The 22205-nt window shown below is 47.4% G+C and overlaps 1 protein-coding gene and 1 long non-coding RNA gene across 2 annotated transcripts in view; one reads left to right on the forward strand and one right to left on the reverse strand.

Annotated features, from left to right (window-relative positions):
- Positions 1-22205, forward strand: part of ERFL (ETS repressor factor like) — a 164758-nt gene that overhangs the window by 63721 nt on the left and 78832 nt on the right. The window lies entirely within an intron of this gene.
- On the reverse strand, positions 12838-21815 carry LOC310684912. The gene is made up of 3 exons (XR_014514959.1): positions 20418-21815; positions 16255-16314; positions 12838-15859 (listed from the first exon to the last, which is right to left on the reverse strand). It is a non-coding gene; the product is annotated as an uncharacterized lncRNA (long non-coding RNA).

Consider the following 22205-nt stretch of genomic DNA (forward strand, 5'->3'; position numbering starts at 1 on the left):
AGTAATAATATTATTATTCTTAATTCAATTTATATGCCACCCTTTATCCAAAGATCCCAAGGTGGTGTACAACATTAAGAAACATAATTTATGCAGCATCATAATAACATAATACACAGCATAATAATAAAATAAGCATAATAGCGGTCCGGTCCCGTTCTCCCCCCCCCCCCCCACATTTAACAGGTCATAATGGCCAAAGGCCTAGGTAAAGAGGAATGTTTTTGCCTGGTGCCTAAAAGACATGAAATGATGGCACCAGGTGAGACTGTCTGGGGAGAGCAGGCCACAGACAGGGAGCCACCACAGAAAAGGCCCAATCCCATGTTGTTACCCTCTGGACATATTGGGGAGCAGAGACACAGAAAAGAGCCTCCAATGAGAAGCACAGGGTCCAAAGTGGTTCATATGAGAAGATGTGGTCCTTGCATTATTGCAGTCCTGAAATGCATAAGGCTTTATAGGTCAGCACCAAAATTGGGCCTGGAAATTAACTGACAGCCAGTGCCAGGATTGGCGCCATATGCTCAAACTGATTCGTTCAGATGGGCAACCCGACCATCAAATTTTCCACCAGCTGAAGTTTCCAACCATCTCCAGAGGCAGCCCCACATATAACGCATTGCAGTAATCCATGCGCACACTGACTGCTGGATGGGGAAAGGGAAAACTGGGGAGGAGGAATGGAATGGAGGATCTTGGAAGCTGGCATGGCTGGCAAGCTGAAGCCCTGAAGAGGAAAACCTCTGCAACATTTTGTCGCAAATCCCACCTACCTGGTTTATTGCTGTCTCCTCTGATGGGCAAAGTCTCTCCAAAACTGATTTCCTAGCTCCTGCTCAGGGACATGGGTGGCGCTGTGGGTTAAACCACAGAGCCTAGGACTTGCCTATTAGAAGGTCGGCGGTTCGAATCCCCATGACGGGGTGAGCTCCTGTTGCTCGGTCCCAGCTCCTGCCAACCTAGCAGTTCGAAAGCATGTCAAAGTGCAAGTAGATAAATAGGTACCGCTCCAGCGGGAAGGTAAACAGCATTTCCGTGCGCTGCTCTGGTTCGCCAGAAGCGGCTTAGTCATGCTGGCCACATGACCCGGAAGCTGTATGCCAGCTCCCTCGGCCAGTAATGCGAGATGAGCGCCGCAACCCCAGAGTCGGCCACGACTGGACCTAATGGTCAGGGGTCCCTTTACCTTTTTAGCTCCTGCTCATCCCACAAGGTGGCAGTACAGAGAACCAGTAGAATTTGGCTTCAGGTTCTTGCTTGTGTGCCTACCTGTGTCTCAGGTGAGGAAGGTGGGGCCAGGGAGAGGTCCCTAGGATACATTTTGAGATGCTGGGACCCCCAGGGTGATGCTGTGCTCCTCAACAGTCTTACATATTGACATCAAGGGGATTCCAACTGCAATCTTTTGCCCGCCTACCTAAGAGTAAAACCCATTGAACTCAAAGGGACCTAATTTTGAGCAGTAAACACACAGGACTGTGCAGTTAGCCTGCAGTCCTAAACAGCATGACTTGGGATAGCAGAAAGACCCACTAGATATAGTGGGTCTTACTTCTGAGTAAACTTACAAAGGATTGCACAGGACAATACCTCGAGTTAAGAACTTAATTCATTCTTGAGGTCCATTCTTAACCCAAACTGTTCTTAACCTGAGGTACTATTTTAGCTAATGGAGCCTCCCACTGCTGCCGCGCCACTGCTGCGCGGTTTCTGTTCGCATCCTGAAGCAAAGTTCTTAACCCAAGGGACTATTTCTGGGTTAGTGGAGTCTGTAACCTGAAGCGTCTGTAACCTGAAGTGTTTGTAACCCAAGGTATCACTGTAATCAAAGTGTTCAGTCATTCTAGTGCTTTTGCATTCAGTGACCAGCATAGTGGAAATCTATATTTTTCTTTATAAATTTCTTCATATATATATATATATATACAGTGGTACCTCGGGTTAAGTACTTAATTTGTTCTGGAGGTCTGTTCTTAACCTGAAACTGTTCTTAACCTGAAGCACCACTTTAGCTAATGGGGCCTCCTGCTGCTGCCACGCCACCGGAGCATGATTTCTGTTTGCATCCTGAAGCAAAGTTCTTAACCTGAGGCATTATTTATGGGTTAGCGTAACCTGAAGCGTCTGTAACCCGAGGTACCACTGTATTTTAAGAGACTTTCTTTAAAGACCCAGGGAAGGTGCCTAGAGCATCTCTGATGCTACCCTTCTACCCACACATCATTGGGGCTCTAAGCCCCATTGCAGAAAAAGATCTAGATATGGGGAAAGGTCCTATAATTAGCAAACAGAGTGCTTTACAGGGGAAGATCCTGGGTGGCTTCCATATTCCTGGCATCTCTGGCTAAAAGCAGGAGGCTGGTCCACCAGGGTAAATGAGGCAGTGCCCCACCAATCTCAGCCAGCTCCTGCCAGCCAGCCTTCTTATGTTTTACAGTTCTTATTCATGCATGCATGCATTTCATAAAATGTATACACCGCTTGATTGTAAAAAGCCTCAAAGTGGTTTGCAAAAAGATAAAACAAAGAATCGGGGGGTGGGGGGTGGAATTCACAACCATACTTTAATACATACACAAGTTATTTTTCTTTCTGTTTTTTGTTGTTGTTGAGTTCCTTGCACACAGAGAAATTTGCGTTGTTGTTTTTTTTAAAAAAACTAAAGTTGTATTATTATATTTTGTATATAATGCAAAGTCAAAAATGCAAAAAAAAACAGAAAAGATCTTAATCCAAGTTGAGAGACATACGAGCAGTGCAAAGGTTATATTTTCCAAATAAATGAGATAGTGGATAATACGGGGGGCGAGATTAAAAGCAGCAAACACATAATGAAAGCCAAATTTCATTATTTGGTAAGGGAAAGAGTTTTGCCTATCTGCATTTGACACGTAAGAAATGAAATATTACCAAACACCATAGAAGTGCTCCAGGTCTTCCTTATCCTAGAAACACGTAACTTTTGAGTTATTTTCTCTGCAATAGACAGTCAAGTGATCTTTGTTTCCGTGGCATTAGGTTTCTTGTACACCATTTAGAAACAATTGTAACCAAGCAGTATATAAATTGTCAAAACTTGCAAGTGTTGCCCTTGCAGGAGGGCAGCAGGGAGGAAGAGAAGAGACCAATTAATTCTCCTTAGTTGGCTATGCCGACATTGGCTCTGGCTCCACCTACTGTTTTGGTTGAAATTATGTCTTTCACCAACCTGTGGTTGTTTGATGAAGACCAAGCTCCAATAATGTAAATTGCTGCCCTTGGGACTCAGAAGAATAGGAATGGCTAGGAAGTTAGGAGACTCAGGATGGCTGGTGGCAATGGAGCTGCCGTCACCACTTCCCTCTTACACCTGGTGGCTGAGGCAGCTGCCTCATTTTGCCAGATGGTAGGGCTGGCCCTGAGAGCCGATGCCAGGCAGAATAGATGATTCTGAGATCCACACTTCTTCTGGCCCTGTGCTTTCTAGGTATGCGTCTGAGCGGGTTTCTGCTTCTCCCGCACTTTCTAGACACGGGTCCAAGCGATCCAAGCAGTTTTGCCTTTGCTCTGCCACTTTCCTCCAGAAAACCAGCTCTTTAGCTCTAAATCGGAACAAATGGCAATCCACTGAAAACCCAATTGCTGTTTGTTCCAATTCAGTCCAAAAGAGCGGGTTTCCCTGGGGGAAAGAGGCAGGGCAAGCAGAGGTGTGGATGAGCCCTCAGTCAGATGCACGAAAAGCCAGTCCACGTGTTTGTTCCATTTCCTTTGAGGTTGGTCAGCACAGGAACACACAACATTTGTTTATTAGCTTTATGTATATCTCGCTCTTTCCTGTGAACTCAGAGGAGCTTACAGGAATTTCCCCAAATGCAGATGCTTCTGTCCCTGAGCTGCTCACAGTCCCTTTAAGAGATTAAAAGGGTTGGAATGGAGAGTATAGAGGCTGAATGAATTAAAAATGACTTTTTAAGCAGAACATAGGCTATGTGCACACCATACATTGGGTTGTATCAGATGTTAGTCCTGCTCAGAGTAGACCCATTTAAATGGATGGGCATGACTAATTTTAGGTACGTAAATTACACTCTGTGGAAATCAGTGCAGGATAACCAGCCTCATATAACTGTGCTTAAATCTAATTAATGCATGAAGGGCTTAATACCATAGAGTAAGCTGTCCTGCCAGGCTTAGCTCACCCTGGGAGGAACGATGCAATCAAGACTTTGTTTCCCTTCAGTCTACCTGAGAAGGTCCACTTGTGGAGAGGAGCTAGTTAAGCCACATGACTCTCACAAACCACTCTTGAGTTCCTATAGAAATAATTTAAGAACTTTCACCACTGTAACTAAGCCAAGTTTTACTACCTGTGCAACTTTTTCTGAATGCTGTATGGAAAAGCACATGAATCTGATCTTTGGAGAGTTTGTAAGTAAACCATTTTAACTTACCAAATGTGTGGTCTTTTTCTATGCTAGGGGAAGAGGGAAGTTTCAGAACTCTCAAGGGCATATTTTAAAGGTCTAACAGTCTATATTTCCGTGCTTTACTTTGCTGCATAATTTGTGATTTTAAATCTCTGCTGGGGATCTTGGCATCCAGGAATTCTCTTCTTACACCTATATTTTTTTTTACATAGAACCAACACTTAATGCAATACAAACCAGTTAAAGCACCCCTCCCCCAGGAATCCTGGAAATTTGTTAAGGATGTTGGGGACTGTAGCTCTGTGAGGGATAAACTGCAGCTCCCATGAATCTTGCAGGGGATGTGCCTTAAATTTGCTTCAAACATATGGTGTATGCACAGCCTCAGGTCCGATCCACACCACACATTTAAAGCATGTGATTCTCCCCTCCCAAATCCTGGGAACTGGAATTGGTTAAGAATGTTGGGAATGGCATTTCTGTGAAACTACAATTCCCAGGATTCTTAAGGGGCAAGTCATATGTCCCAGGTATGATGGCGATGGTGTCTCTGGAGCTCTACCCAGAAGTTAGGCAGTTCTTTACTTCCTGGCTCCTGCTTTCCAGCACCAGCTGTCAACAGCAAGGTATCCAAAGATAGGAACATACATTGACACAGACACATATAGATCTCCCCAGTGCTCAAACAGATGCAACACAAAAGAAGACCGTATTGCAATTTGAGTTTCTGTTTCTTGATGCTGCCTGTATGTCCTACATCCAGTGGGGCAAAGAGACAAGTTTCTGCTTGCATGATCGCCACCTGCATCCACATGGAGTAGGCTGTTTAGTGTGCATTTATTTTTTGTTGTTGTTGTTTAGTCGTTCAGTCGTGTCCGACTCTTCGTGACCCCATGAACCAGAGCACGCCAGGCACTCCTGTCTTCCACTGCCACCCACAGTTTGGTCAGATTCATGTTTGTAGCTTCGAGAACACTGTCCAACCATCTCGTCCTCTGTCGTCCCCTTCTCCTTGTGCCCTCCATCTTTCCCAACATCAGGGTCTTTTCCAGGGAGTCTTCTCTTCTCATGAGGTGGCCAAAGGATTGGAGCCTCAGCTTCAGGATCTGTCCTTCCAGTGAGCACTCAGGGCTGATTTCCTTCAGAATGGATGTGTTTGATCTTCTTGCAGTCCATGGGACTCTCAAGAGTCTCCTCCAGCACCATAATTCAAAAGCATCCATTCTTCGGCGATCAGCCTTCTTTATGGTCCAGCTCTCACTTCCATACATCACTACTGGGAAAACCATAGCTTTTACTATACGGACCTTTGTTGGCAAGGTGATGTCTCTACTTTTTAAAATGCTGTCTAGGTTTGTCATTGCTTTCCTCCCATTTATTTTTATTTTTTCATAATAATTTTTATTGGTTTTCAATTACAATAATCCAATATAGTGTGTGTTTATCTGAGTAGGCTCCACCCATGTAATCCTCCTGCTGCCCCCCCTTTTTTGCAATAGTTTAATTGCCTTGGCAAGGCCTACTCTTACTAGCAATGGGTGTGCCAAACCCAGGGTCTGACTGAGGTAGATACTTTCCTGTGCAAGCCACAGCTTTAACCCCTGCCAAGTACCACACAGAGGTACAGAAGAGTCTGTGTGGACTACCGGCTAGACTCGCAGGGGTCAGCAACCTTTTTCAGCCATGGGCCGGTCCACTGTCCCTCAGAACATGTGGTGGGCTGGACTATATTTTGAAGAAAAAAATGATTGAATTCCTATGCCCCACAAATAACCCAGAGATGCATTTTAAATACAGTGGTACCTCAGGTTACATATGCTTCAGGTTACAGACTCCGCTAACCCAGAAGTAGTAACTCAGGTTAAGAACTTTGCTTCAGGATGAGAACAGAAATCGTGCTCCAGTGGTGCGGCAGCAGGAGGCCCCATTAGCTAAAGTGGTGCTTCAGGTTAAGAACAGTTTCTGGTTAAGAACAGACCTCCAGAACGAATTAAGTACTTAACCCGAGGTACCACTATAAAAGCACACATTCTACTCATGTAAAAACACCAGGCAGGCCCCACAAATAACCCAGAGATGCATTTTAAATAAAAGGACACATTCTACTAATGTAAAAACATGCTGATTCCTGGACCGTCCGCGGGCCGGATTGAGAAGGCAATTGGACCGCATCCGGCCCATGGGCCTTAGGTTGCCTACCCCTGGGTTAGAGTGCTGGAATAGGACGTGGAGAACTGGGGTTCAAATCCTGACTCAACCACGAAGGCCACTTGGGGGCAGTCCAGTGGTATAGCTAGGCGCTCGGGCTCCCGTGCACCCGGGAGCAGGGCAAGCCGTCCATGGGGGTGGGGCAAGCAGGGCAGGGCACTCTGGGCAGAGGCTGCATGGAGTCTGCCCGCCACCTCCCCCTCAACCACAAGCCCCGTGGTAAGTGCCGCCCCCTGGGTAAGTGGCACCCAGTGAGCCCTGCCCACCCCTCTAGCTGCTACGCTGCTGGGCCAGTCGCTGCCTCTCAGCCTAACCTACTTCACAGGGTCGTTGTGATGAAAACGTGGAGAGAGGGAGGATACAAATGTGACAATTAATGAATTAACCCGCACACTCGGTTGAGCATGTGGACCCAGTGCTCATCCCTGGCTGTGAGTTTTAAGAGCACAGATAACACAGTCTTTGGTAGCCGCTCATATCTGCATGCACATTGTTTATGTTCTTCTATGTGTTTGTATGATGGGACGCGGGTGGCGCTGTGGGTTAAAGCTTCAGTGCCTAGGGCTTGCCGATCGAAAGGTTGGCGGTTCGAATCCCCGCGGCGGGGTGCGCTCCCGCTGTTTGGTCCCAGCGCCTGCCAACCTAGCAGTTCGAAAGCCCCCCCGGTTGCAAGTAGATGAATAGGGACCGCTTACTAGCGGGAAGGTAAACGGCGTTTCCGTGTGCTGTGCAGGCTCGCCAGAGCAGCGATGTCACGCTGGCCACGTGACCCGGAAGTGTCTTCGGACAGCGCTGGCCCTTGGCCTCTTTGAGTGAGATGGGCGCACAACCCTAGAGTCTGTCAAGACTGGCCCGTACGGGCAGGGGTACCTTTACCTTTTTATGTGTTTGTATGCATCAGGTGTGTGGAACGGCCTCACTTGTCCTTCCCTAGATGTTCACCAGCGTTGCCCCCAACTCCCATAGGATGCAATATGAAGCTGCAACAAGAACTTGCAGCATGTGCATGTTTTGTACGCCAGCATGGTTTCAGGACTGCATTTCCAAAGATTGGGCTGGACACACATGCCAAAAATAGAAAAAGAAGGGCATGCAATGAAACTTCATCCCAATTGAAATATGTCGAGTTCTAGACGGGTGGGAAGAATTTTCGATGAAGAAATGCATTTGTTTTGTTGCAAAACAGGACATAAAACCACTAATTGATTCACAAGCTTTAGCAGGGGAACATTTTTTTCCTGTCCAGGCAAGGGCCACATTCTTTTGCAGGTCATCTGTTGTGGGTCGTCTGCCTGTAGTGAGCAGCACCTGACACAAAACCCGACTTCTCACTCTTTCTGTCAGTCTGTTCTATGCTACTGCTTCTCTCTCTCTCTCTCTCTCTCTCTCTCTCTCTCTCTCTCTCTCTCTCTTCCTCCCTCCCTCCCTCTCTGCCACCCCTTCCTCCTCTTCCTTCACACCCATCTGCAGGTTCCACATACCTACTTTTTGCCCATCCCTGTGGGTTAAACCACAGAGCCTAAGGACTTGCCGATCAGAAGGTCGGCGGTTTGAATCCCCATGACGGGGTGAGCTCCCGTTGCTCGGTCCCTGCTCCTCCCAACCTAGCAGTTCGAAAGCACACCAGTGCAAGTAGATAAATAGGTACTGCTCTGGCGGAAGGTAAACGGCGTTTCCGTGTGCTCCTCTGGTTCACCAGAAGCGGCTTAGTCATGCTGGCCACATGACCCGGAAGCTGTATGCCGGCTCCCTTGGCCAATAAAGCGAGATGAGCGCTGCAACCCCAGAGTCGGTCACGACTGGACCTAATGGTCAGGGGTCCCTTTACCTAATTCCCAGCATGCACCTTGGCCATGTGCAAAGGCTCGAAGATGCTAAAGGGCTGGATAATGTTTCAAGCATGTTTCTTCCTAGTGGCGCTGCTTCAAATCCTGAGCTTGAGGACTGATCCCAGCTCTCCTTGCTTCTGCATCGGCAAAATCCTGTGAGGGTAAGGGGAACAAGGTGCTGAGAGGCATTGCTAAGACATGGGGCAACTGTGTGAGTGCCACTGATCGCTACATAAACTCTAGACTAGCCTTGATAACAGGCATCTGCCTTCAGTCACTTGCTGTTAGCATAGACAACAACCTCTGCTGGACTAATCTAGAGCTGTGTTGACGGATATGTCAGCTGTTAAGGAAGAGTAGGTCACTTCACTGTAGGGAGGAAATCCTGCAAGGCCTAATGGCTAGTTTATGCAATTCAAGATACCTAGCAGTAAACCTTTTGCTGGATTGTACAACTTCAAGCTTCATATCTCATGAAAGAGAAGAAAATCCCTGAACATAGAAAGGTAACATGTCAAGGGAAAAACTATGTTCTCTGTGCATGGCATGGGTAGGCAAACTAAGGCCCAGGGGCCGGATCCGGCCCAATCGCCTTTTAAATCCTGCCCGTGGCTGGTCCGGGAATCAGCGTGTTATTACATGAGTAGAATGTGTGCTTTTATTTAAAATGCATCTCTGGGTTATTTGTGGGGCATAGGAATTCATTATTATTTTTTCCCAAAATATAGTCCGGCCCCACACAAGGTCTGAGGGACAGTGGACCGGCCCCCTGCTGAAAAAGTTTGCTGACCCCTGGTGTATGGCATGGATGGGGAACCTAGGGTCTTCCGGATTATTTTGGACTACAATTCCCATCAGCCCCAGATGGTGTGGCAAATGGTCAGGGATGATGGGAGTTGTAGTCCTGCAAACATAGAGAGGGTAACAAGTTCCCTAACTCTGGCATAGGGAGTCTCCCCACCTAAAATGTACACCAGCCCATTTTAGCTTCCGCCAGAAATTGTATCGCCCAAGAAAATGGTGCCACTTGATAAGCACATGTGATGAGCCTGCTGGATGATGCCAATGGCCCGTCTGGTCCAGTATCCTGTTCTCACAGTGGCCAAAACCAGGAATCAGGATCAGAGCACAACAGCCCTCTCCCCTCCTACAGCTTCCAGCAACCAGCATTCAGAAGCGTTGCTGCCTTTAAACCGGATCACAACCATTCGTAACTTGCGCTGGCACTGATTCTTGGTTCCAGATTTCCTCTGGCAAATACATTATCATTGTCTGTGCAGGTAGGTAGCAGGTAGTTTAAGGTACACGTATTATGTGTTTGTGTTTGAGTCTTCTCTCTCCCCGCCCCCCCCGCCCCCTTCACCCTGAGCCTATTCCCCTGCCCCTGCCCCATGGGCACATCATGCCCAATTGAAAAGGGGAGGCAGGCAGAATTTTCACAGCTGATAGAGAGAAAGACACGGGAGACATGCTGGTGGATGGAATTATGGCACCCGGGAGACAGAGTGAAGGGAAGAAGGATTGGGGAGGGGGATCGGAGAAGAAAGGAAGGGGGGGGGAAATGGAGCGATATGGAAACATAGAGACAGAGAAAGGCAATTGCCGTGTTGATAGCCGGGCTTGATGGCCATGGTGACAGGCAAATAGCGTGGTGATTGCAGTCTGAGATATTGCAAAGTCCTCTGACCCCTCTAGCGCAACCGGTTAGAGAGGCAACGGCTGTGGGCCCTTGTTTCCAGTCTTCTCTAACACCCTCGCGCCCCTGGGAATGACCCCAAACCTCGGCATGCTGATGGTGTTGGGGGTGCCAGAGGAAATCTCCCAGCAATCCTTCCCTCCCGCCCCGCAAGGGCAGCAATGTCTTTGTCAGGAAAGGGATGCTTTGCAAACAAAACACCCATTGGCGTTTTGTGTATACACCAAACCATGGGTGCTGCTTGGGGGTGGCCATGGGGAGAAGTTTCCCCTGTCTTCATCTGGTCTTTCCCTAGCACCGTTCTCTGCCTCTAGCCAGCTCATGGGCCCTAGAAATTGAAAGCCCCCTCCCCACAAGTTGTCGTTTTTATTGTGCTTTCACGATGGTTTGTGCACAAGGTGATATTGGGGTGGTTATATGTGATACTCCTTTCAAGGTGGTTCACTCCTAGAAAAGTTTTGGGGTGGTCATACTGCCTTGTTTACAATCAGCTCTTGTCCTCTAACTTCCTGCCGTAACATTTTATGAAAGAAATGTTCCAATTTATGTTTTGCCCCTCTTTAAAGAACATAAGAGGGGGACGCGGGTGGCGCTGTGGGTAAAACCTCAGCGCATAGGACTTGCTGATTGCATGGTTGGCGGTTCGAATCCCCGCGGCGGGGTGAGCTGCTGTCGTTCGGTCCCAGCTCCTGCCCACCTAGCAGTTCGAAAGCACCCTTAAGTGCAAGTAGATAAATAGGTACCGGTTTATAGCGGGAAGGTAAACGGCATTTCCGTGTGCTGCGCTGGTGCTGGCTCGCCAGAGCAGCTTTGTCACGCTGGCCACGTGACCCAGAAGTGTCTCCAGACAGCGCTGGCCCCCGGCCTCTTAAGCGAGATGGGCGCGCGACCCCAGAGTCGGTCACGACTGGCCCGTACGGGCAGGGGTACCTTTACCTTAAAGAACATAAGAACTCTGGTGGATCAAGCCAAAGGCCCATCATCTTGGACCTCTACATAAAAACGCTCAGTGGGGTTATCCGAAGTTTTGGAGTATGTTGTCTGCAATAAGCTGGTGATACATAGCTCTTCTTCTCCTTTACATCTGCAGATGAAGCAGTGGATGTGCTGGACTGTTGTATTGGGCCAGCACATACACCTTTACATAATTCTACAGCTCAACAATGCTTGGTTCATGTGGAACAATGGTGCAACCCAACAGGAGGGCTTAGAATCAGTACCCAGCACCCCTGCTCAACCTTGCATTGGGCTCTCTGTGCTGAGCAATGGAGTCTATGAGCCACCATATTAATTCTGTACACTTCTCCCCATTGTGACAAGAATCTAGAGCATTGTGGGCAATCTAAATGGTGGCTCTCACACCTGTTTGTTGTTGCTCCTGTGACCATACAAGTCCACAGATGGGGACCAACCATCTGGAGTGGGGTCTCCACTAGAGAGAACTTTGCCAAGGAACCCCTCAAACTTGGAGCAGGCCCTACCAGTAGGCCTAACTGATGACGTGAATGAACTGTGTAAGAACTGTGTATCCTCTGCAAGGCATTGTGGTTCTGTGACAAATGCACAGAAGTCGTTCAGCAGAGAAGCAGGGAAATCCATGCAGAAAGCTTGAGAAGCGCTGTTATGAACTACAGTGGTACCTCGGGTTACATACGCTTCAGGTTACATTCGCTTCAGGTTACAGACTCCACTAACCCAGAAATAGTATCTCAGGTTAAGAACTTTGCTTCAGGATGAGAACAGAAATCGGGCTCCGGCAGCACAGCGGCAGTGGGAGGCTCCATTAGCTAAAGTGGTGCTTCAGGTTAAGAACAGTTTCAGGTTAAGAACGGACCTCTGGAACGAATTAAGTACTTAACCCGAGGTACCACTGTATTAGCATCCAAGACTTACCGTATGTTGGTGTTTGGTGTTAAATTTGGAAGCTTAACTGAACATCATTGTTCAGCACTCTTTACCCAGAATACAATCAGACTGAGACCCAAAATTTGGAGAATAAGAAAACTAAGTTTATTAAAGGAAATACAAATTTGATAGGCAAGATCCTGTTGTTGTTGTTTAGTCGTCTTAGTCGTGTTCGACTCTCCGTGACCCCATGAACCAGAGCGTGCCTTGGAAACTCACTTTCTTCTCAAAACTTCTCCTTTTTTATGTCCATGGAGTTTTCTTGGCAAAATACTGGAGTGGTTTGCCAGTTCCTTCTCCAGGTGGATCACATTTAGTCTAAACTCTCGGCTATGACCTGTCCATCTTGGGTGGCCCTGCATGGCATAGCTCATAGCTTCTCTGAGTTATTCAAGCCCCTTTGCCGCAACAAGGCAGTGATCCATGAAGGGGGGCAAGATCCTAGTTTTAGCGTATTAAGGTGGAGATACTAAGAGCCTCCTTGCTCTTTGTCCTCAGCAGTGTAAGTAGGAAATGAGGACAGCAACCCTAGGAAAGACCAATATGTCAGCACAAGAAGGACAGTCTAGGAAGTTTGGAGGTTCCTCTTTATCTCCCCTTGCCATACAGGTCCCACCAAGTTAAATAGGAGTTGCTCCCAGGTAGGGACGAGGGAGAAATTTCGTTCAGTTCATATATAAAGGCAAACTTACATAACTCTCACTTTCTGAAGCAATATGTGAACTGAAGCACAGCCCTTCTTTGAAATTCACACTTCTCCAGCCAACTAATGTGCACAAAAATGCATATATTAGGGGAATAAAAATGCATATATCCACATCTATAACATTAAAGAATACATTAGATTAGGAACATTCATTTTGCGAAAGTATGCATACATACAGGCACGTTTATTAAGACAAATATGCACTAAAGTGCTGATAAATTTGCCTGAGGATTTTCCCTTTAAAAAAAAATGCTGCAGAAATGTGGCAAAGCTGAATTTAAGATCAGAAACACTGAGAGAACTCACAGGTAGGTGTGCTTAGAATAGCAGCCTTTGTTCTTTAAAATTTATTTGGGGCACCTCTTTTCCCTGACCCTATCCTCCTAGCAAAAATTACATTGCCAGTCACCCACCATTCTTAATTTGCCCAGAAGCCCTAAATAAATTTAAGCAAATCTGTGCTGTGAGCTTGTACCCCTAAACCTTTATGTACTCAGAAATACCCCTGCAGCCCAGAAATCCTTCTTCCTCTCGCTAGCTACCCACATTCCAGCTTTAACCTCTAGAAACTATTCTTCCATTCCCCTTGCGAAACAAAAACAAAAGCAAACCCTAAGAACTGAATCTGGGTGGTTAGACTCCATGGGGCAGGGGAGGAGTTTGGAGGGTAGCAGCAATCTGTTTTTCCTACTGAGCGACCCATTCTGCTCCTTTCTAAGAACCAGGCAATACCCAAGAGACCTTGAGGGACAGTATTAACTCTAATGGGAAAGCCTCATGCAGTGAACCACCCAGACCTCTCTTTAGCAGCTGTAGCTTCTTCACCCAAGCATCGACCCTGCCAGACCCTGCTAAGCAGACGGGCGGAATTCGACAGAGGCTGGAGGGCATGAATTGCCGGAGCTGGAGAACGCTCTGCACATTTTAAAGAGGTCCTTCCATCCACCTCTGCTGGACTCACACCACATGGAACCCTGCAGCCCAAACGATGGCAGGCAGCAACGTCCTTTTTCATTGGTGCATGTATCTTGAAATATCTGGACTCTTACCAGTTTCTGTTTACACGTGTTACCCAGTGGTGAGAAGTGCCTGGGGAGACCCCAAGCCTTTTCATGGCCACTTCCTCTCTTTGACCTTCCCTTCCCCACCCCCGAGTGAAGTTATCTGGAATATCTTTTAGGGGTAGTCATTGTAAATCAGACAAGTGTCTCTCTAGTTGTTGGGCTCCAGCTCCCATTAGTCCCAAAGTTTGGGGGTGATGGGAGTTGTAGTCAAATGATATCGGGAGCACCACAAATCCCCTTCCGTCTTCTAGATTGTATTCAGCGTGATGACAGCTTTTCCTATCTGACTTACGGCGGAGCTGCCACACAGTGTCAACAATGGTGTCAGAAGTGGACTGGTTATGGACAACGGACTTTAGGTTGCTAGCCTCTGCTCCTAACTCTTTTGTTGTGCCAATGGTCAGCTTAAAACGTAAAGGGACCGCTGACCATTAGGTCCAGGGGTTGTAGCGCTCATCTCGCTTTATTGGCCAGGGAGCCAGCATACAGCTTCCGGGTCATGTGGCCAGCATGACTAAGCCGCTTCTGGCAAACCAGAGCAGTGCACAGAAACACCGTTTACCTTCCCACCAGAGCGGTACCTATTTATCTACTTTCACTTTGACATGCTTTCGAACTGCTAGGTTGGCAGGAGCTGGGACCAAGCAATGGGAGCTCACCCCGTTGCAGGGATTCGAACTGCCGACCTTCTGATTGGCAGGTCCTAGGCTCTGTGGTTTAACCCATAGCGCCACCCGCGTCCCACAATGGTCAGCTTAGGTAATTCTAAACTCTGAATTTATCAGTCTTGCAGCAGCAACAACAGCACACAAACCCAATATGGTAATTTGTATTACTCTGCATACCTCAAAATGTGGCAAGCCAGCTCTGCTGACTTTGGGGTCCCCCTTCTGGAACTTCTGGCCTAAATTCCTACCCTAACAGTACCACTCTGTGCCAGAGGATACCAACTGCAAATAGGGGAAGGTCTCCAATATTCAAGTTCTTGCATTTCTGGTTAAAGGAGCTCAGCTAGCGAGAATGAGAAAGATCTCTGCCCGAAAGCTTGGAACAGCTGTTTCAAGTTAGAGCAGATACACCTAGTTTACATGGGCCAGTGGTCTAGCTGGAAAAAAATTGATTATACCTAATTTGATTTTGGCAATTGATTACATCTAAAGTATTGATTAGGAAGCTGGGGGTGAGGTGGTCACAATAAGTGGATTCCAATTTTGGGGGGGAACTCTGTGGCTGACCTGAATGTACAACAGGATCGACCAAGGCAAGCACCTTTGAGCTTATGAGTATTGCTCTGTAAAAAGAGTTATGTTTTTGATGGCACCAACTATGCACAATCCCCCCCCCCCCCCCAAAAAAAAAGGATTCTCTTGAATGACTTCTCTCTGCTCATTTTGGAGCCATTGAGTTCCTTCCTGGAAGATATAATCTCCAATCAGTGTTGTAGTGGTAAATTTTGAAGGGCAGGAGCTTCTAATTACAGCCTTCATAGACATGCCCCCAGTGATGGTCCAGAAACATGCAGGGGGGAGGGGCAGAAGTAGGATGTCATTCTTTATCACTTACGTAGCATGATTGCAATCCTACACAGTTGCCTGGAAATAAGCTCTGTTGAACTCAGTGCTTACTTTTGACAGCATAGGTTCAACTGATTAAACAAATTGAGCATTAGCAAAAGATCTTCAGCCACCTGAAATGCAACGTTTAGCTTCTAATCAGAAATGCAAACCATCTCGCAAATAAGTGTTGCTGGCATGAAGTAGGAACCCCGTCAAAGGAAAGAAGAAGCCATCCTCTTCTTTATTACAGTACTTGACTCATTTTCCGTCTTCCTTTATTCTAATCTGTCACAAACAGTAAAAACTTGAAACCCTCAGTTTCCTTGCCAAAGCAAGGAAACATCATCAGTTGCTCTGCCAGAAGATGCTGTTGCCCTTGCTCTTTAAAAGTCTTTGAACTATTTTCACACAAACACCCAGTGGCTGCTCCACTTCGCCACTGGTCTTCATATCCTTTCCGACATGATCTAGCCAGTTCTCTCCAACCTGAGGAAGACATTTAGCCCATATTCACAGAAAGAAATGGGAACCTATACGAGTAATACTGGTGCATGCTATCATTTGTTTTTGATATTTTTCCTTTTTCTTCTTCTAGTTTCCTGTGGCGCAGGCTGGTTTCCCCTCTCTTTCTGGGAACCTCAGTGAACCAAGATTAAGCTTTCCACACCTCCTTACGTGCATGTGTGGAAGAATGAAGTTGGGACGTAATTTGAGCTAGGGCTCAGCCCCCTAGACCAGTTCTCAGTGCCTAAAATATATGACAACATGATAAACATAGGCAGCGTCAGTGGAGGTGCTGGGCCCTTAGGGAAAATGGGGCCCCGCCCCACCAACCTCAGTCAGCCCAAAGCTAGCCCCCACCTGTCTGCCTGCCTACTTACGACCAGTCCAGTGGGCGAGCCCAGGCTTTCTGCTTCCTCAGTGTTGCACCTTGTGGGGTTCTGTAAAAAGGAAGGTAGCAGTGAATCTAGCATTACTATCTTTCAGCCTCCCAGTGCGCCACCCTACACGTGCACCGACTTGCCCACCACAATGAGGGGGCCCAGTGCCATGTGAAGCATCCGCCCCCTGCCTGGCACACCAGCACTCACCTGGTGGGGGCTGGGGAGGGTGCACGCATCCTGCCCAGCGCATGAGAGCTCTCCCAGCAGCAGCGGGGGGTTGCGACCCTCTCAACCTTTGGGGAGCTCGGCCCCCTCCCCACAAATATTGAGGGGGCCGAAGCCCCTTCCGCCCCCTAGAGTTGGCACCCCTGCCACCCTACCAACTTCAATAGGCACCAGCCATCACTGGGCAGGCATGTTCTGGGCTAAGTAGTTGCAACCCGCTCCTCAAAAGCAGAATAGGGGATTGTGAAAATTTCCGCTTCCTGAAAACTACACCATTCATTTAAACAAAAAACATGTTTCTAGTTTTCATGGCTGCAAAGATAGGCCTGGCAGTGTGCGAGCTATACTTGATGAATCTAGCAGTCGAAGTTTCATCTTAGTGCTGGCCAAGAAGTGAGACCACAGTGCTCTGCATAGCTCTTTGCCCTTCCCATTGAGTGGTGCAATCTGAATAAACCATGCAGAATCGTGTCCATTCTGTCCATTCGTGAAGTTTGCAACCTGGTTTTTGTTCTGCACAGAATTTGAGCTACCTCGACATAGAATTGACGTATAAAATGTTTGCAGAGCATACACAGCTTGGAGTGTGCTTTTCTCTCACCAGCTAAGCCAAGGCAACCCAACAGGATTCTGATAGGCCTGGGAAAATGGGCTGTTTCTAAAACTATGCATAGAGAATTATGTCCACAGCTCCCTGGAAACAGAACTTCAGGGTGTTAGCAATGTCTCTTACTTCAGTGGTCTTCAAGTTGGGGGTTGCTCTGACCTTCTAAAGACACTGGAAGCTGCCTTACTCATACTGATGCTCCACCAACTTAGTATTGCGTCCATAGTATACTGGCAGCCGCTCTCCAAGGTTCTGGAAAATCTTTTCCAGTACTTCCTGGGAATGCCAGAGGTGGAACTTGGCACCTTCTGTATGCAGAAGATGTGCTGGTGTCAGATGTGGTGGACCTACATTTGGGGAGCCCTGAAGCTTGGACTGTTATGGGGACCCCTTCACGACCAGTAACAATGTCTGGGGTAACCACTGTTATCTTTTTCAATGGGGTTGTTTACAGCATCTGTGCTACCGACTCAAAAAAAACACACTTTGTGATTGTTGAAATATATGCAACAACAAAATTAATCAATTTTGAGTCTCAGATTGGATCTGCTAGACCCGATTTTTAAGTGATGTGGGCTAAAGTTGCTTCTGGGGGCCTCCTGGGTTTGGAAGAGTTTCCAACTAAGTTCTGCCTCCAGCTGTGGCCAGTAGCCATCTATAGCCCTCTCTGCCAGTGTTGGGCATGGCCATAGTATAAGTGTGATTTCCTACCCTTAAGGTGAGCAGAACATCAAGCAGCAGTCATAAACCTATAGCTGTGTGAGCAGGGGGTTGCCCTAGCAGTTATGTGTTTCTGTTCTTGAACACCCCGTGTGTGTGTGTGTGTGTGTGTGTGTGTGTGTACACACACTCAGAGAATGACCAGATGCATCATGCCCCCCCCCCCGGTGGGGTTAAATAGCCTTCCTCCCACATTGTGGCTGGGGAAAGCTTATGTAGTATGACTTGTCCCTGTGATAAATGGGCAGGTTTCCTATTGCACGCCTGGCTAGCTGTGAGTAGATCCAGAGAGAATTCTTACAATGATCCCTATGGACAAAGCCACCAAACGACAACAACCCACTCTTGTCTGTGTGTGCACGCTCCTGCACGCACACTCTTTGTGCTCTCTCTCTCTCTAAGACCAGAGGCAATATTCAATAGCAACAGACTTTGTTGTGTCCATGCTTACACTTACGTCCTGCACAAGCTGTCCTTCACGGAGATAGGTAAGTAAGCCAGCAGATAGACATCAGTGCCTGAACACACACTCAGAGCTTTGATAACAAATATACTCATACCATCAATCACATCCACCACAATATTTCCACAACATTGCATGTTCATTTGCACATTCCATTCTGTGTGCACTTTCCCATGTATGGGCTCTTAAAGTCGCTCACATATTCCCCATTTATACTGCACACTTTCTATACAAATGCACATTTTTGCAGCTCCTATGCATTGTGTACAGAACAAAGTCCTGTGTAAATGTACTCTTGCGCATAGTTAGGTGTTACTGTTTTTAAATCTGTCCATCTGTCTATATATCTTACTCTATGCACAAATCACTTTTAACAGGCAGAAGTACATCATGATAAATGCTGTTTACTAGACCTCTTTATAACCAGTGTGCTCTACCACCCCATCCCACTGGGGTAGAGCATGGTGAACATTATGGTGTACAAACTCTGTGAATCTCATCCTTTTCCATTTCAACACACATTGTGCCAAATCAACTGTGTTCACCCATCAAGGCCATGTACACATCCCATCCGTCACAAATTCCTGCATAAATCTCTGCCTCACACATTCATGCCAAGGGGGGGCCAACAAGGTGCCCAAGGATGTTCAGGACTACAAATCCCATCATCCCTGAATATTGGGGATGGGAGATGATCTGGAGGGCACAACATAGGCCACCCCTGCTCCACACTCTTGAGTGCCACTTCATGTTAACTTTTCCCAACATGAGTACTACTAATGCTTGTTTAGGAAGAGTCAGAGGCAGCCCACAAACAGTTCTGCTACACAGCTGGATTTCACATTCTCACACTCCCTCCTTCCTTTCTGTTTCCCCCAAAAGGTCCTTGAAGAGAAATGTTGAAATCCATTCTGCTGCTCCAGAGAAGCGGACACGGAGCAATGGATCCAAACTACAAGAAAGAAGATTCCACCTAAATATTAGGAAGAACTTCCTGACAGTAAGAGCTGTTCAACAGTGGAATTTGCTGTTCAACAGTGGAATTTGCTGCCAATGAGTGTGGTGGAGTCTCCTTCTTTGGAGGTCTTTAAGCAGAGGCTTGACAACCATACGTCAGGAGTGCTCTGATGGCGTTTCCTGCTTGGCAGGGGGTTGGACTCGATGGCCCTTGTGGTCTCTTCCAACTCTATGATTCTATGAATTCTCCCTTGTTGAATTAAGTCCCTTGTTGCTTCCTTTTCCAGCCTGAGGCATGCACGCAAACACCCCCCCCCCCACACACAGCACTCACATTTATTTCACCCAGTGTTTATGCTGGGGTGAGAAAACAGTGGCCCTCCAGATGTTGCAGCTCCCATCTTCCCTGATCACTGGCCATGCTTGCTGAGGCTGTTGGGAGTTGTGGTTCAGCAATAACTGGAGGAGGTTCACAGATTCCCCATCCTTTCTTCATGCAGAGGGAATGGTAGGCAGGAAATCCTCTCATTTATTGAGAGAAATAAGGAGAAGGTGAGCTGGGCTTTGGAAAAGTGTGGGGTAGTAACCTCCTCCCCTCCAGGATAGGGTAGGCATGGAACATAGCTCCTACATCTGCCCTGCCATAGGTGGTGCTTGGCCAAGTCTCTGGATGGAGTCAGATTTCAAAAGTGTGGTGGTGATAGGACTAATAACTCTGATCCTGCATGCTCTGAAGCATGGCAAACCTGTGCTCAATTCTCTACCTCTTATCTCTCAGTGCACCATTCAGAGGAATCCCCACATCTGTAGAGTTCTGAAAGAGCATTCATACAAATGCTTCCACCACCAAAGGCTTGTCTTGGTTTCTGGTGGCCTTTGTCAGCACTTCTGGATCAGAGATGGAGAACCTGTCACCTTCTCCATGTTGCTGGACTACAGCTCCCACATTCCCTGGCCAATGACCACACTGGCTGGGGCTGATGGGAGTTGTAGTCCAGTAGCATCTGGCAGCCACCCATTCCCCTCCACCAGCTTTGGATACACTTCCTGTCACAAAAGAAACAAGAACTGGGCCATTGCCAGATGTTTGGGGGGAGGGCTTCTGGAGATGAATCTGTGAGGGAGATGACTCTCTTTCAGAGTTGGCAGGAGATATTGGTAACGGTGCAGAATTACCTCCCTACACACCTCTTTATTCTGCTTTCTTCTTCTTTTTTAAGGACCTACCCTAGTCTCCTGATTATAATCTCTTTTAACAGTTTTCAGGGCTGTGTTCTTAAATTGTTGCAACCCACCCTGAGCCCTCATGGTGAAGGGCGGGTAAGAAATCAGATAAATAATAATGAAATAGAAAAATACTCGTTACTAGTTGCCGCTCCTCTGTCCTAGTTGTTGACACACTTTCTCCCATTCCAAAGCCCTTGACCCCTTATGCTTTTAGCAGCCTCTGAAACATCTCATCAATTGCTTTCATTGTTACCCTTCTTTTCCCCATGTAGTCCATCCTTTCATTCATCCGATGAGCAGTGCTTCTATCCTACCATTCCACCCTTCTTTCAGCCAACCCTATAGATATTGACTATATAGTATTCACCAAAACCATCAGTCTTTCTTTCTTTCTTTCTTTCTTTCTTTCTTTCTTTCTTTCTTTCTTTCTTTCTTTCTCTTATCCCCCAAATTCAGCTGGTCTGCCCATCCATCCATATCCATCCACGTTATGCTGCATCTTTTATTCCTCTCATCCTTCCTTCCTTTCTTTTCCTCCCCTCTGCCTGTCTATCTCGCCACTCATCCCAATGTCCACCTCTCTCCTTTCTCTCTCTCCTTTCCTCCTTCTAGCCTTTCTCCCCATGGTTATCCCCCCTTCCCTCCCGCCTTCTCTTCCTTTGTCTCTCTCTCTCTCTCTCTCTTTTCTCTCTCAAGTGTTTTCAATTTTATTCTGAGTGGAATTAACTACCCCTGATGTCAAATTGCCGCCGAAATCGATAATAATATCTTTACAAAAGAGGATATTCTTCTCTCTCGGAACGGCCCCTGAAAAATGGAAAATTTAGTCGAAATTGATTCATTACTTGACACTTTATAGGACGGGCCTGCTATTGATCGGAGCCTGTCATGTCCTATCTGCCTTAATCGAAGTTGAAGTCCAGTGTCGATGGTGGGTATTTTTCATAATTCCAGGAGACCAGACAGATACAAAAACACACACACGGACTCCGTTCCCCACCACCCTCTGCAGTCTCCCCGAGTGGAAAGGGGGGGGGCGAGATCTTCCTGAACCCCCCACCCCAAACAGATCGCCCTGGAGAAGGAAAGATCTTTCTTGAAACACACAAACCATCCCCTGCACACTCGCAAATCAGGGAACTTCAGCACAATAACCCAGATCCAAAATGAATCGTGTGTGTGTGTGTTGGTGTGTGTTGGTGTTGCTTCTCACACACACATCCAACCTTCTCCACCGCCCCAGTTCAGCTGGTGTGTGTGTGTGTGTGTGTGTGTGTGAGAGAGAGAGAGAGAGAGAGAGAGAAGGCTTTTTTTGTTTATTAAGGTGGTTTGTGGCTTGGTAAAGAAAACCTATGAATCAGCCAACATACTCTCTCTCTCTCGTGTGTGTGTGTGTGTGTGTGTGTAACCCTAGCTGTGTGTGTGTACCTACACAACACACACCAACAGTGGTAGAACTTATGCAGTCTTCCCTATCCACCTGCCCTCAAACATTTTCACCCTGGCTCCCTCTTACACACACGCTCGCGCGCGCGCGATCTTCCATTCACACGTCCTTTGCCCCCGCACATATTTATTGCCTCCCCTACTGCCCCCGTCTCTTACACGCGCGCGCAGTTTCCCTCACGCAATACTTTCTCAGCTGCGCACCGGTCGCGACCCTCCCGCCCTTTCCTCTGGCAGGCGCCACAGCCTGGGCTTCTTGCACGCGCAGCGCGGCCCTTCGAGAGGCCTTTTCGCCTCACACCA

Source organism: Podarcis tiliguerta (assembly GCF_965153285.1).
Source record: "Podarcis tiliguerta genome assembly, chromosome: 8".
NCBI lineage: Eukaryota > Metazoa > Chordata > Lepidosauria > Squamata > Lacertidae > Podarcis > Podarcis tiliguerta.